We start from the raw sequence: 13,848 nt of genomic DNA on the forward strand, positions 1-13,848 counted from the left end.
ATGAACGCGAGTATCTCTCTGTTTATTCAAATCTTTTATTTCCTTCTCCAGAGGTTTTGTAATTTTCAGCATACAAATTTCATACATGTTTTGTTAGATTTAAACTTCAGTATTCATTTTTTTGAGCCATTGTTAATGATACTGTGTCTTAATTTTTATGTTTATTGCTAGTACAAATGACTTCTCAGTAGTACAATTAATGTTGAGCTCGTATTCTATGACTGCTGAACTCACTATTCATTCTAGGAGTATTTTTAAGTTCTTTTGGTTTTTTTTGTATTTTCTACATAGACAATCATGTCATCCTCAAATAGGATGTTTATTTTTTTCTTTACAGTCTGTATGTCTTTAATTTCCTTTCTTATCTTATTGCACTGGTACTACTTCCAACTCTATATTGAATAATGCTGATGAAAGCAGACATTCTTACCTCATTCCTAATCTTTGGGTGAAACCATTCAGTCTCTAATCATTAAGTATAATGTTACCGGTAGGTTTTTGTAGGTGTGCTTTATCAAGTCGAGGAAGTTGCCCTCTATTCCTATTTCACTGAGCTTTTTTTAAAAAAATTATGAATGCATGTTAACTCTGTCATATATTTTTTTCTGAATCAAGATATGTGATATTTTTTCTTTCGCTTGTTAATATGGTAAATTACTTTGCTTTTTCCATATCAACTCAGTCTTGCGACCTTGGAGCCTTAGACTGAACCACACCTGGTTGTGGTAGATCATTCTTTTTATGTATTGCTGAATTATTCTGTTAATGTTTATTAAGGATTTTTGAATGTGTATTAATGAGAGATGTTTGTCTGTAGTTTCCTTTTTTGGTATTGTCTTTATTAGGGCAATAATACTGGTTCATAAAGTGAATTAGGAAGTGTTACTTCCTTTCTACTTTCTTGAAGATATTGTGAAGAATTGGTGTTAATTCTTCTTTACATATTTGGTAGAATTCTCCAATGAAACCGTGTGGCCTGAAGATTTTTTTGAGGGGGAGTTTTCAAATTGTAAATTCAATTTACTTAACAATTATAGGACCGTTCAAATTATTATCTGTTATTTCATGTTTGGTAGATTTTTTTAAAACAATTTGTCCATTTCATCTAAATTGTCAAATTTATTTCTCTAGCGTTTATGTAGTATTTTCCTAGTATCCTCTGATATCTGCAGGTTCTGTAGTGCTTTTCTCCTTTTAAAGAGATATTTTTAAATGAATGGGTTAATTGAAAAATGTATTAAACTTTGAATACATTAAAAATATCTCAGTGGGAGAGGCAGGTCGGGCAGCTTAGGCAGCGAACCGCTGTGCAGTCCTGGCGCTTGCCTGAGGACCTCGAAACTACCGTTCCCCTGCCGGGCAGCGTGGGCACCATGAACAACGTGGCAGGACTGAATTCGGGGAAGGTAGCTGCTCTGCTTCAGAAACTGAATTCCGATCCTCAGTTCGTACTGGCCCAGCATGCCGGCACCACCCACGACCTGCTGGACATCTGTCTGAAGAGGGCCACGGTCCAGGGTGTTCAGCACGTGTTCCAACAGGCTGTGCATCTGGAAGGCAAGCCCGTCACCAACCAGAAGAACTCGGGGCGATGCTGGATCTTTCCTTGTCTGAATGTTATGAGACTTCCATTCATGAGAAAATTAAATATTGAAGAATTTGAATTTAGTCAATCTTACCTCTTTTTCTGGGACAAGGTTGAATGCTGTTATTTCTTCTTAAATGCTTTTGTGGACACAGCGCAGAAAAAGGAGCCTGAGGATGGTAGGCTGGTGCAGTATTTGCTTACGAATCCTGCAAATAATGGAGGATAATGGGATATGCTTGTCAATATTGTTGAAAAATATGGTGTTATTGCTAAGTGCTTCCCTGAATCTTATACAACAGAGGCAACCAGAAGGATGAATGATATTCTGAATCACAAGATGAGAGAATTCTGTGTATGACTACGGAACCTGGTATACGACAGCACAACCAAAGGAGAAATCTCAGCCACACAGGGTACCGCGATGGAGGAGGTGTGCAGAGTGGTGTGCATCTATTTGGGTAATCCACCAGAGACGTTCGCCTGGGAATATCAAGACAAAGATAAAAACTGTCAAAAGATTGGCCCCATAACACCCTTGAAGTTTTACAGGGAACATGTCAAGCCACTCTTCAATATGGAAGATAAGATTTGTTTAGTGAATGACCCTCGGCCCCAGCACAAGTACAATGAACTTTACACAGTGGACTACTTAAGCAATATGGTTGGAGGGAGAAAAACTCTATATATAAACAACCAGCCCATTGACTTATTGCAGAAGATGGTTGCTGCCTCCATCAAAGATGGAGAGGCTATATGGTTTGGCTGAGATGTTGGAAAACACTTCAGTGGCAAGTTGGGCCTCAGTGACATGAATGTCTATGACCTTGAGTTAGTGTTTGGTGTCTCCATGAAGAACATGAATAAAGCTGAGAGGCTGACTTTTGGTGAGTCACTTATGACCCACGCCGTGACATTCACTGCTGTCTCAGAAAAGGATGATTAGGAGGGTGCTTTTGTGAAATGGAGAGTGGAAAATTTGTGAAGTGAAGACCATGGTCACAAAGGTTACCTGTGCATGACAGATGAGTGGTTCTCTGAATATGTCTACAAAGTGGTGTTGGACAGGAAGCATGTCCCTGAAGAGGTGCTAGCTGTACTAGAGCAGGAACCCATTGTCCTGCCAGCCTGGGACCCTATGGGGGCTTTGGCCGAGTGATATTGCCTCCAGCTTTTCCTCCTCCCATGGGACCTGAAGTAGTTGCAAAGGACAGATCCAGGGACTGAAGCCAGAGTTACACAGGTGACTGTGTGTTCCCACCGGACACAGTCAGACTCTTGGATTTCTCCTCCAGGAGCCTCTTTGGGAAAGTGTGCTTTATGCTGAAACAAAATACTCTCTAAAGAAAAAAGAAGGAAAGATCAGCTCATACTATCGACTCTCCTCATCTCCAACAGCTCAGGGTCTCTTAGCATTTTAATCAGATGTAATTGTTTGTCTCAAGTCTGTCACACCAGTTCGGTTCGGTGTCTGTTTTATAAGGCAGGAGAGGATGAGCAATTGAGGTGTGTGGAGGGAAAACAGACTCAGTGTTCCTTGTTCTGAGACTAGAGTAGGGGGAGGGTACCCTAACATTTGAGCTCTCAAAACTGCCTGACAGTAACACTGTCCCTCCTAGGTGGCAGTCACTGAATTCAGTTTTTTCAAGGTAATTTTATGTGCCTCTAATAGGCCAGGAATGTGAGGTTGATCAAAACTGACTGACATGATTCCTTCCTATCGTTCTGAACTGCGGGGGAACACAGCTCTACTTGAGTCACGGGTTGAGTAGAGGGTTGGAGAAAGTAGGTGAGAGAACAACCCAAGCCTTAACATGATCTGAATTATAATCATTAGCGGGATCTCTTGCCAAATGGTTTAACTTCTGCCTCTGGAATTGGGAGTTGGGTGGGCACGAAAAGGGGATATCCGTTCTTTCTGACAACTAAATGGTGCTGAGAAGCTCTTGAATAAAACACTTTGCTAAAACAAAGAAACAGAACCTCAATGCTAGTATGTCCAAAGTAGAACTTTTGACTTTCTCAACTGTCATAGTCTACCCACAGTTGTTTTATTTTACTAATTCATTAGAGTTATCTATCTAATTGTTCAAGCCTCAGACTAAGTCATCCTTAATTTTTCGCTTTCCCTCATTTTCAACCCTACTAATTCTGTTTCAGAATATATCCAGAAATCAACCACTTCTCATTTCCACTCCAAGCCATGCCACCATCATCCTCCCCTAGACTACTGCGATGCCCCTCGTAGGTGTTCAGTCTTCTAACCTCGCTCCTCTACAGTTCATCCTTTACATAGCAGAGAGATCATATAATTTTCCTACTCCCTGGAGTGACATTCCAGCTCACATGGACTAAATCCAAATTCCTTACCCTGGCTATAAGACCCTGCGTACTAGTAGGCCCTGGTTTGTAGGCCCTGGCCTCCCCTATGAAATCATCTCCTATAAGGCTCTCCTGACTCAGTATGCTTCAGCAGTCACACCCTTCTTTCTGTTCCTTGAGGATGCCAAGCTCTTCTCCAGCTGGTGGTGTTGGCACAAGCTTTTCACTCTACTTGGCGTGCTCTTTCGCCTGAACGTCTTATGGTTGATGGCTGTCTCCTTCTTGTAATCTGTATTCCAGAAGAAGAAATGTTTTCATTGACCGTTCAATCTGCTCACCTTCTATTCTGTTAATCGGGTTTTTAATAGTCTCCATAGCATCTATTTATATGTGATATTTTTTATTTATTCTTTGTTAATTTGTTGTTTTCTAATCTAAGGTGTAAGCTCTGTGTGTGCAGAGGCTTTGCCTTTTTTCACTACTGCTGTATTGCCAGCACCTAGAACCATGTATTGAACAAAACAAGTGCTCAATACATAATTTCTGCATAAATGAATGAAAGTGCTCTGCTTAATGCCATCTGTACCATATCTTATTTCACTCTCCAACAAATGAACAGTGTCCTGTTACCCATTTTATAGATAAGAAAGTGGGGCTTTAAAATAATTTGTCCCAGCTCTGGAACTACAATAGTGTATTTCTTCTGCCAATTTCAAGCTTTGGGATGCCATCACTCATGGCAAATGCATGGGAGAAAGAACTTTAAGAAGTGTATTGCTAACCTTTGTTTATAAACCTGTTTTTATCTCAGATACTTCCAACTGAAGTCCTAAAAATTCTCGGAAAGCATGCTTCATTATCTCCTTCAGATGATGACATCACTGAGTCTGGTGGACATATGGGAGAGTTACAGAAAAGAGCGAGTTACTACCAGATCTTGTTAAGTCTGTGGTTCCAGGAGTACTTCTTTCTTTATTGTAAACGAACATCATTTCATGTATAGTATTGTTGGGAAGTATTAGCTCCAAGTAGAATTATTACAACTGTCAGAAAAAAAAATGGCCTGTCTAGGTATGTAAAATATGGAGGAGGCACATCCACGGGCATTAAATATCAAGGAGGTATCATACACTAAGTATCAAGGAGATATCAAGGAGATACACACACACACACACACACACACACACACACACACACAAAATAAGCAAAAACAAATAAATTACCAAACACCCTGGAAATATAGAGTGTCGACAAACCTTAGAAACTGCCCAAGGCACTCAGGAATGAAAAACAACAACAACAAAAAAAACCCCCAAAACTGCACATTCAAGGAAGTTTTCTAGCTTTCATAGCAACTGCCTACCTCTGTAACACTATCTTTAATAGAATAGTTCTTTGTGAAAATTGTGAGCTCTCGCAATTGTTCTCACTATTAAGTCAACTGGTAAGGAGCCAGCAGCAAGTTGCAGTTTACCTTTTAGAAATATGAGGAAACTGAGGCAGTCGTTCTCTTAGGATAATGCAGTAAATTAGTTTTGGAGCTCTGTTGCCTGGAAGCAAGTATAGGGGCTTAAGAGTTGTGGTTTCCAGGCTACTGTATTTTAAAGGAGACAATGATTTTTTTTTCCCCCCTGATTTTCAAATCCCTGAGCCTGGACAGTGCAGAAAACACAGCCAGATTTAGGTAACAGCTTATTTTCCACCTCTGTGCCCATGAAGTGGAATATATTTATCTGTGACAAAAGAGCTTTGCCTCTATTTGGTAGTAAATCTTCAAATCTGTTTAGAATCAGGGTCAGCTTCTCAAATGAGCCTTTTCACCATTTAGGCTTTCTGAATCTGATTAACACTGTATCAGGGAATTGTCTGGTGTCTGACCTTGAACAACATGCTTTCCTACTTGCCTTTTTGGCGGGGGGAATCATTTTGTACAGCCTTGGACAATGAGATTCCTCCCCAGCAGGCTTGATGGCATCTGTGGGCTCCTTTTACTGATATCCAAAGGGTTTCAGCCCCAGTGACCTGTCATCTGTCCCCTCACCTGCTTACATGCTGATTCATTGATGAGCTGGCATTGCAGGCCCCGCCTCCCTCTGAATGGTCTGTGAGGTTGTGATTGCTCCTGGAGAGGGGATGTGGAGCTGAGCCACCGTGGGTTACTACACGTGGGAACCGGCAGCCTATCTGTTGCCACAGAAGAACTTGGTGACCTGAGAAGCAGCCCTTTCTCACCACCCTGTTACCGTTCTATCTATATCCGGCTTCTCTAGCTTTTTAAAGGAATTTCTGATTCAGGCACTAACAGCTAATTCCACAGGAGTTGTAAGGCAGCCTGTGACATAAACTGAGACAGAAGTTTCCCCTCAGAGACTGTCTTTTTTCTATTGGCAAAGACTTCTGGCTCTTCTCAGAGGAATACCTTGTTGCTTAAGATGAGTGGCTGTAGAAAACGATGTAAACGTGAAATATTGAAATTTGCCCAGTACCTTCTCAGGCTATTAACAGGTTCTCTTCATACAGGTAATGACTTTTTTTTTTTTTTAATGGAGGCTGGTAGAGCATGGTACCGAAGTTGAAATGGAATAGGAAAGGCTCACTATTTCTATGTTGTGTTTATTTTTAATGCTGTCAATAAAATACAGTTGTGTTTGCTGAGATTCACGTTTCTAAAAATGTGTGCAATGCAGCTCTAATTTTGGGATAGAACTGGATTCTGTGGCTATATCTTCTGTGTCTTTTTGGCAGTGTCGCTGTTAAATGTGTCTCAATCTAAGGAAGCAGTGTCTGCAGAGTAGATTTTTTTTTTTTTAAATGCATGATTGTGTGAGGGTTTTTCCCTTTCTCCTGCTTGCTGCAGTTTGCTGGAAAATCACAAAGCTGTTCTTCCTGCAGGTATTTAGAAATTCTCTACCTTTGATCATTATAATCCGTAGATTATTTCTAGTATTTGATTATAGAACTTAGCAGTGAAAGAGTTAAGGACATTTCTTTTGGATTTCTGAATTCCTTGCAAAATGTGAGCCAATTGTGAAAACAGCTGAAGAGTATAATGTCCATGAGAGCTTTGATATTTGTTTCATTGCAGTGGATTTTAATGTTTAACAGTTTGCACAATTGAAATAGAAACTCTATTTAAATCTAAGCATTGATAGAATATTTTTTTAAGGTGTTCCAAAATTATGAGCCTAAACCAGCAGTTTTGCTGTCCGTGAAATTCCTAGGCAATGCCGTAATTAAGGTAGTGACAGGTGGGACCAAAACTACTTTGACTCGGATAATAGATATTTTTAATGGACCCTCAAACTTCTGAGGAGCAAAGCTGGGTTGATGAAATACCACACTTCGATTCTGGCTACGAAGAACTATTGTTAGCTTTATTTTTTCAACTTACACGTGTCTTCTTTTATCTAAATCATGAGAAAGAAGAGTTAGTTAAAAAAAAAACCACCTATACACTATACTGCAAGGATGAGGGATGAATTTGAGCAACATTTTCTCTAGGAAGTAAAGTCTTTATGGTGAACAGCAGAACTGCATATATGATTATGTTGACAACCTGATCAGGAAAAACAGTTTTGAGGGGATAACTGTGAAAATCAAATGATTTTCTGAGAGCATTATTAAGTATTCATAAACATAATAACAGGATTGTTATCAGATACTAATCTTTAAGCAGTGCAAATTGTGGTGGCTTTTGACACTTTTAAGAATAGTTATTGAGAGTCTGTACCTGCCTTTTGCTAACTTGGAGCTCTGTTGTATACTTAGTCCCAATATGAGTTTGCTGTATCATGTCAATTGTGATCAATAATATCAATATATTTGCTATATACGTTCAATTAAGGATGATGTGCCATTTATGATGTCATGTCTTATTGGACAATGCTCAATAGGGGATCTTTTATCTAGCTATGAAATTAGAGAAATATTTTATAAAAGAAAGTTTTCCATGAGGTTTCCATGGTAATCTGTATTTTCCTCTTTGATAAGGCAGTTTTAAGGTTCTTCCTGTTTCTTGCTGGATTTGGGTGCAGTGCTCTGCCTTTTCTTGCTCAGTTTGTGTATAGTTTTCTGAAACTTCTGTGATTTCAAAGAATTTTATGAAGATGGTAAATGGTTGTGAAGTCATAAACCATAAGCATTGAATCCAAAATGTAGCGGTTGGCTAATGACTGCCTGGTAATTTATAATATGAAATTTATGGAAAGCTAGTATAGCAGAAATATTTTAAGCCTTATTTAATGCGTATTTAGAAATCAATATAGGTGGGATTCATTCTCTTCTTTCTGAGCCACAGGAGAAAAATATAAGAACTTTGAGAAATAGGACAGATTATTATAAAATAGTAAGCTAGATGTATGACCTGGGAAATGTGATTACAGCAACTTGTTTCTCGTAAAAATTCTTTTCAGCTCAATCTCTAATACTAAATCTTGTAAAATCCAGCCAGAATCTTTGCAACTGCTCAGAATGCAACTTGGAAAAACCAATTTATGCGTTTACTAGATGCTGTGATAATATACACTGTTCACATTGGAGAATCTAATGTAAAATTTATTAGAGCACTTTCAAGTCCCTTAGCTAGTAATTAATGAAAAAGTAGGAAGCAGAGTTGAATTAGTTTAAAAAATTTGCTTTAAGGTTGGATATGCAAGCAGTTGCTAATTGTATCCTGAACAATCAGCATATGTCTTTGTAGTTATCAAAAATTTAAAACAATATGAATATGCCTTGGATGATTTTTTTTCTTCATTTTACCAGCAAGCCCTTAATCTTCACTTTTTCAGTTAAAGATGTGATCTAAGGAAATAGTGATTTTGTTTTACATTTGGAAACAGGTTATTTCTGAAATACTTAATCTGTGTTGTTGGCAGTTGCCTTTCATTTGATACCAAAATGCCCATGCCTTTATACAAACAGAGAATTTGAAGTGCAAAGAAATTTTCACGAAGACAAACTCTCCTTTGATGTGCCTTATTGCTATCACAAGTTAGAGAAAAGCAGTTTCCTTTTCTGGGAGGTTTTCATACAAGTTTTGGCAATGCCTAGGATTGCTTATAAATAAATAATTTTAATTAGTGATTTTTTCTAAAATAATCTTTATGTTAGAGAGTGCAAATTCAGTAATACAAATTTGTCCAGGTAAAATAAGATGCTTTCATTTTACCAGAAACTTTTTACATATTTTTGTCATGGCAAATCATTTTACAAAGAGTTGGTTTTACAAACACATGTGTTGGCCTTACTTGTTATGAAAATATAAGCATTTTTAAAGATTCTTTTGTATATAATAAATCTCAGAAATCCATATGCGAATATTAAAAGTTAGTGGCCACCATGTTCAGTGTAGTGCTGTGCGATACGGGATCAGTTATCCTAATTCCTTTTCAATTTGACACCTACATCTTCTCATACCATATTATATTCTAATCTAGATGTGGCTCATGGTAACCAATATATTTTTGTACATCTAAAGAAATGGAGTTGATTTTGAGGATTTTAGTCTGACACTAGTAGTATGAGACATATTCTATTGATGGGCAATTTGTGTACTATAGGAGCCCAAGGAACACCCTGTCATATAAATGCTGACCCGTTGAAAAGGGTAAATAATATTGCAGATATTGAATTTTAAACTGTCTCTTCTTTATGTGTGAAGTTTAGTATTGGAATGTTTTATGGTTCTTTTTGGAAGGTTGTTTGGACATTTATCCATTCTCTGCACATAGTTTTCTTGAAAAATCAAGACCTGAACACATTTTCCTATTAGCAGGTATTCCCAAAACATATGTGTGAAGTGGCTATTGCCTGGAGCTCTGTTTCAGGCTTCAAGACGATGAGCTACAGGTGTGGTGAAGTTCAACTCTCCACCTGAGGGAAACAGAGGCAATTCAAACCAAAACATTCTTTTAAGCTTTGAATTGCTGTTTAAGTAGTGGCTTACAGTACTTCAAATTTAATAAAATTATATTACTAAAAGCATGACATAAGCATTCCTCATTTCATCAAGTAGAGAACTTTAAATGAGAGAAAGAGAGAGAGAGAGAGAGAGAGAGAGAGCATCTGTTTTACAAATTTGCATTGAATTGCTTCCAGCCTTATCATTGTTAAAGGGACTGTGGATCAAGCCATTCACAAGGCCAGTGATTTAAAGATTTAGATTTTTTTTCTGTTGCATTTTTAAAGTATGAAGAGAAAATAAAGGTTGATGCTTAGCAAAATAAGAGACTTAAGAAAAACTGTTTCTAGCTACGCACACTTCCTTCTTTCGCCTCCTGATTACAAATCACAGAATCATGTTTTCAATCCCCTCTGTCCTCTTCTGTCCGTCATCCCTGCCACATCTGAACACAGGGCCGACGCATCTCATGCAAAAGATGTGTCCCTGAAGACCTCACATAATTAAAGATTCATAAAACTCAGGTTTCATCCTGGCAAAAGGTGATAGGAGTTTTTATTTCTCAGTTCACGTGGGCCTGGCATGTGGCAGTTGAATGAAACAGCTTATATTTGCTTGGCCTGCCTGCTCTGAAACTATGCTATACTTGATTACATTTATGTTTTTTAATTCATTCAAACTTTGCTGATAAAGGGAGATCATATTTCTTATAGCACTATGTAAATTTTGCATTATTGAAATGCACATAAAATGCCACAAGTTATGCTCAATTTGCTTCTTCTATTGAAACCTGCCCTCAAATAGAAGAAAGCAAAGGATGATGTTTTTCTTGACTGCCAAGGAATATTTGTAATTAGGTTGCTTTTCCCAGCAAGAGTTTACATTTTAAGCTTTATCAGAAGAATTATTTTGGCCTCTATTAATAAATTTGACTTTTCATTCAGGAGTGAAGGGATATTTTGAGGGGTGCAGCTTCTTGCCTTATCTCAAATTCTGCCATGGCTACCAAATCTGGTTAGAGGATACCTAGGTTCAATGGATAAAACACCCATATATGCAGAATACTGGTTGCCCCTTTCATTTCTGAAGAAAATCTGCATATTAATGTTTATTAACTTTGTATTTTAAGTTCTTTACCACATAATTAGTGTATTAGGTAAAACTTATATGGCTTAAAGACTCTTCCAAAGAGCAGATTGTTTTGGCCATTGTGAGAACTTCAAAGCAGTAAGTGATCTGATTTCACAGTCTTAGTCATGTTAAACTCTTAAAACTCATTTCTTGACTAACTGACAAAATTAATCATGTGCTCTCAAGGGAAGAGCTAATATTCATAGAAGGAGCTGTATTTGCCGCTATTGGTTAAAGTAATCAGACTTTCTTAGCAGAAACTTCAACAGTTACACATCAGTGCTTCATTTAAATATGCAAAGAAATATTGAAGTTTCACCATACAGGCTCTTGAGGATATTATACATTGATTTTGATATGTATCAGTTACTTCCTGGCAGGAAAGAAAGACATCTCAGGAAAATAATTTACTAAAGGGGCCATGTATGTGGGCAGGGGTAAGGAAGTCAACAAGGGGTAAGGGGTACTCGAATAATAGCAGACCACTGAAGGAGCAAGGGATGGGGGCCGTTTCTGAAGCCTGGAGAGGGAACCCGTGGGCAGAAGACTGCTTGACAGGAGATGTGGCCTTTAGTCCAGGGACATAGCCAACCCATGGAGACCTGACAGTAAGGGAGCTCAGGAAAAGAGAAAAAAAGAAAATTGCTGGCCTCTCCTTTCTCCAACCTTCCAATTTTTGCTAGTGCTTCCATTGGCTGACCCCATCCTAGAAGCCAGTGGGAAAACTAAGTAGGAGAAACATGCTCATGGCCATATTTATTATTTTATATCCACCGACTACCATTGACAAGGCTTGCTTTGTTTAAAATTACTAACATTAGTCACATTGCTTCCCCTCAAAATATATTGAAAGAGGCACAAGCAACCTGATCACATCCCTGGGTTGGCTTGTAAGGTTCCTGTCAATCCACCACATCTTTTACTATCGCTGTTTATCTTTTACTTTGACCATATAGCTTCTGCCCAAAATTTCTCTGTTTCTCTTAAACTTTATAAGTAAAATGAACCTACACCTTCAAACAGATGGACTCTGTTTTTGAGGAGGTGTCACCGTAATCAGCCACATTAAGTGACACAGGAAGACAGTGTGATGTTTGTTGTAGAGGTAGATGGTATTACAGCCCAGGATGATATGGTTATGCTTTGTGCTTGCTGAGGACGATGACGGATTTTCTTTCATAAAGTGTATTTTCTCTCCAAACTCCTTTTTCCAGCATGAGATACCTTGTGAGTTGCGGGGAAGGGGCTAAGATCTGAGGAGCTGCCCTTCCTTGTGGAAGAAAGCAAAGTCCAACTGGCCGTGATAGAAATCATCATTGGTATATTTTTTGCAGTATATGCCAACAATTTTGACAAACAAACTAGTTTTGATCCAGCCTTTGCAAACCATGTTTCTATGCCTACCATTCTCCATTTCTTCTGCCTGATAGGTAACACTCAATACCATCAGAATGTCTCAAGATGTTCTTTATGTGGGACCAATGTTCACTTTACTTTTTCAAATTAATTTTTATTGGAGTATTGTATTGTAAATATTGGAGTATTGTAAATCATTGATTTACAATGTTGTGTTAGTTTTAGGTGTACAGCAAAGTGAATCAGTTATACATATACATGTATCTATTCTTTTTCAGATTCTTTTCCCATATAGGTTATTATAGAATATTGAATAGAGTTCCCTGTGCTATACAGTAGGTTCTTATTAGTTATCTATTATATATATATATTAGTGTGTATATGTTTAAAAGGTGAATACATAGGGCTCTGAGGCAGATCAACATGTAATAATGGCTGAGGAGGGCCAACTGATTATTTTCAGGAAGAGTGAGTCAGAGAACTGAATGAGTGGCTGAGGTAGGAGAAGAACTATGCCAAATTTTGCTTGGAAGAGTAAAAGGAGTAAAATTTTGCTTGGAGGAGTAAAAGGCATTCCATCATTAGACACCCTTCTTTATGTGTCTCATGTCTGGCTCACTGTCTGGCTCTGTTTTGCTCCCTCTAATGTCTTTACATCATAGTCTTAATGACCATAATAGGAATATATTACATTAAAAACAAAAAATAATAATTCTTAGAATGTTCCAGAGGAGCTGTTCTCTCTGCTTAACCCCCACCTATGCTTCTGGAGCGCAAGAGGATGCACAGAGGAAGAGTTAGGAGCCTTGTGCTGGACTTCCAGCCCTATCCTTATTTCTACGATTGTGAAGGTCATCCAGCTGCTCTGAGCTGGGTCAACTCATCTGTAAAATGGGGATATTCCTACATATATTTCTCTTGCTAGCCAACATCCCATAAATGGGTAGCTTTTGTCATTATTACTGAGCTGATATCCATAGGATGTTCTGTTTTTTTAAAAATAAATTTTCCCTAAAGGTAATTGGATACCTAATCATTATGCTGCCTGGTAATTCGGAATGAATCTAAAGTAACCAATATAAATGACTGCATTTTTAAAAACTATTTTGCCTTTTATTGTGTTAGTTTTCAATAACCATAACTGCCATTTATTGATTCAACTGAAGTTTATTAAGTGGTTGTTAAGGGCTGAGGCTTGTGGTTTTGTAAGCTATTTCACGATTCCCGCCTGCCCCACGTTGCTCTGCTAGTGCAGCGAATAAACGCAGGGCAGTTAACTCCACAAACCAACGTGTGCTTAGATTTCCGAAAGCAGAGGACAGCTGTCTCTTGTGGTTTTAGCCAAGCAAGGAGAGGCGAGGACAACGAGCAACCTAGGTGACGCAATAAGCCTTCAAAATATGCCCCTTTGGGGGCTTCCCTGGTGGCGCAGTGGTAGAGAGTCCGCCTGCCAGTGCAGGGGACGCGGGTTCGTGCCGCGGAGCGGCTGGGCCCGTGAGCCATGGCCGCTGAGCCTGCGCGTCCGGAGCCTGTGCTCCGCAACGGTGAGAGGCCC

General features: G+C 38.6%; 1 protein-coding gene and 1 pseudogene across 1 annotated transcript in view; both read left to right on the plus strand.

Moving 5' to 3' along the window:
• The window catches only part of KCNIP4 (potassium voltage-gated channel interacting protein 4), a 1,210,338-nt gene that overhangs the window by 246,277 nt on the left and 950,213 nt on the right, over window positions 1–13,848 (plus strand). The gene's annotated exons all lie outside the window — the stretch shown is intronic.
• LOC136123837 (bleomycin hydrolase pseudogene) lies at window positions 1,374–2,744 on the plus strand (annotated as a pseudogene).

This window comes from Phocoena phocoena, chromosome 5 (assembly GCF_963924675.1).
Source record: "Phocoena phocoena chromosome 5, mPhoPho1.1, whole genome shotgun sequence".
NCBI classification, from domain to species: domain Eukaryota; kingdom Metazoa; phylum Chordata; class Mammalia; order Artiodactyla; family Phocoenidae; genus Phocoena; species Phocoena phocoena.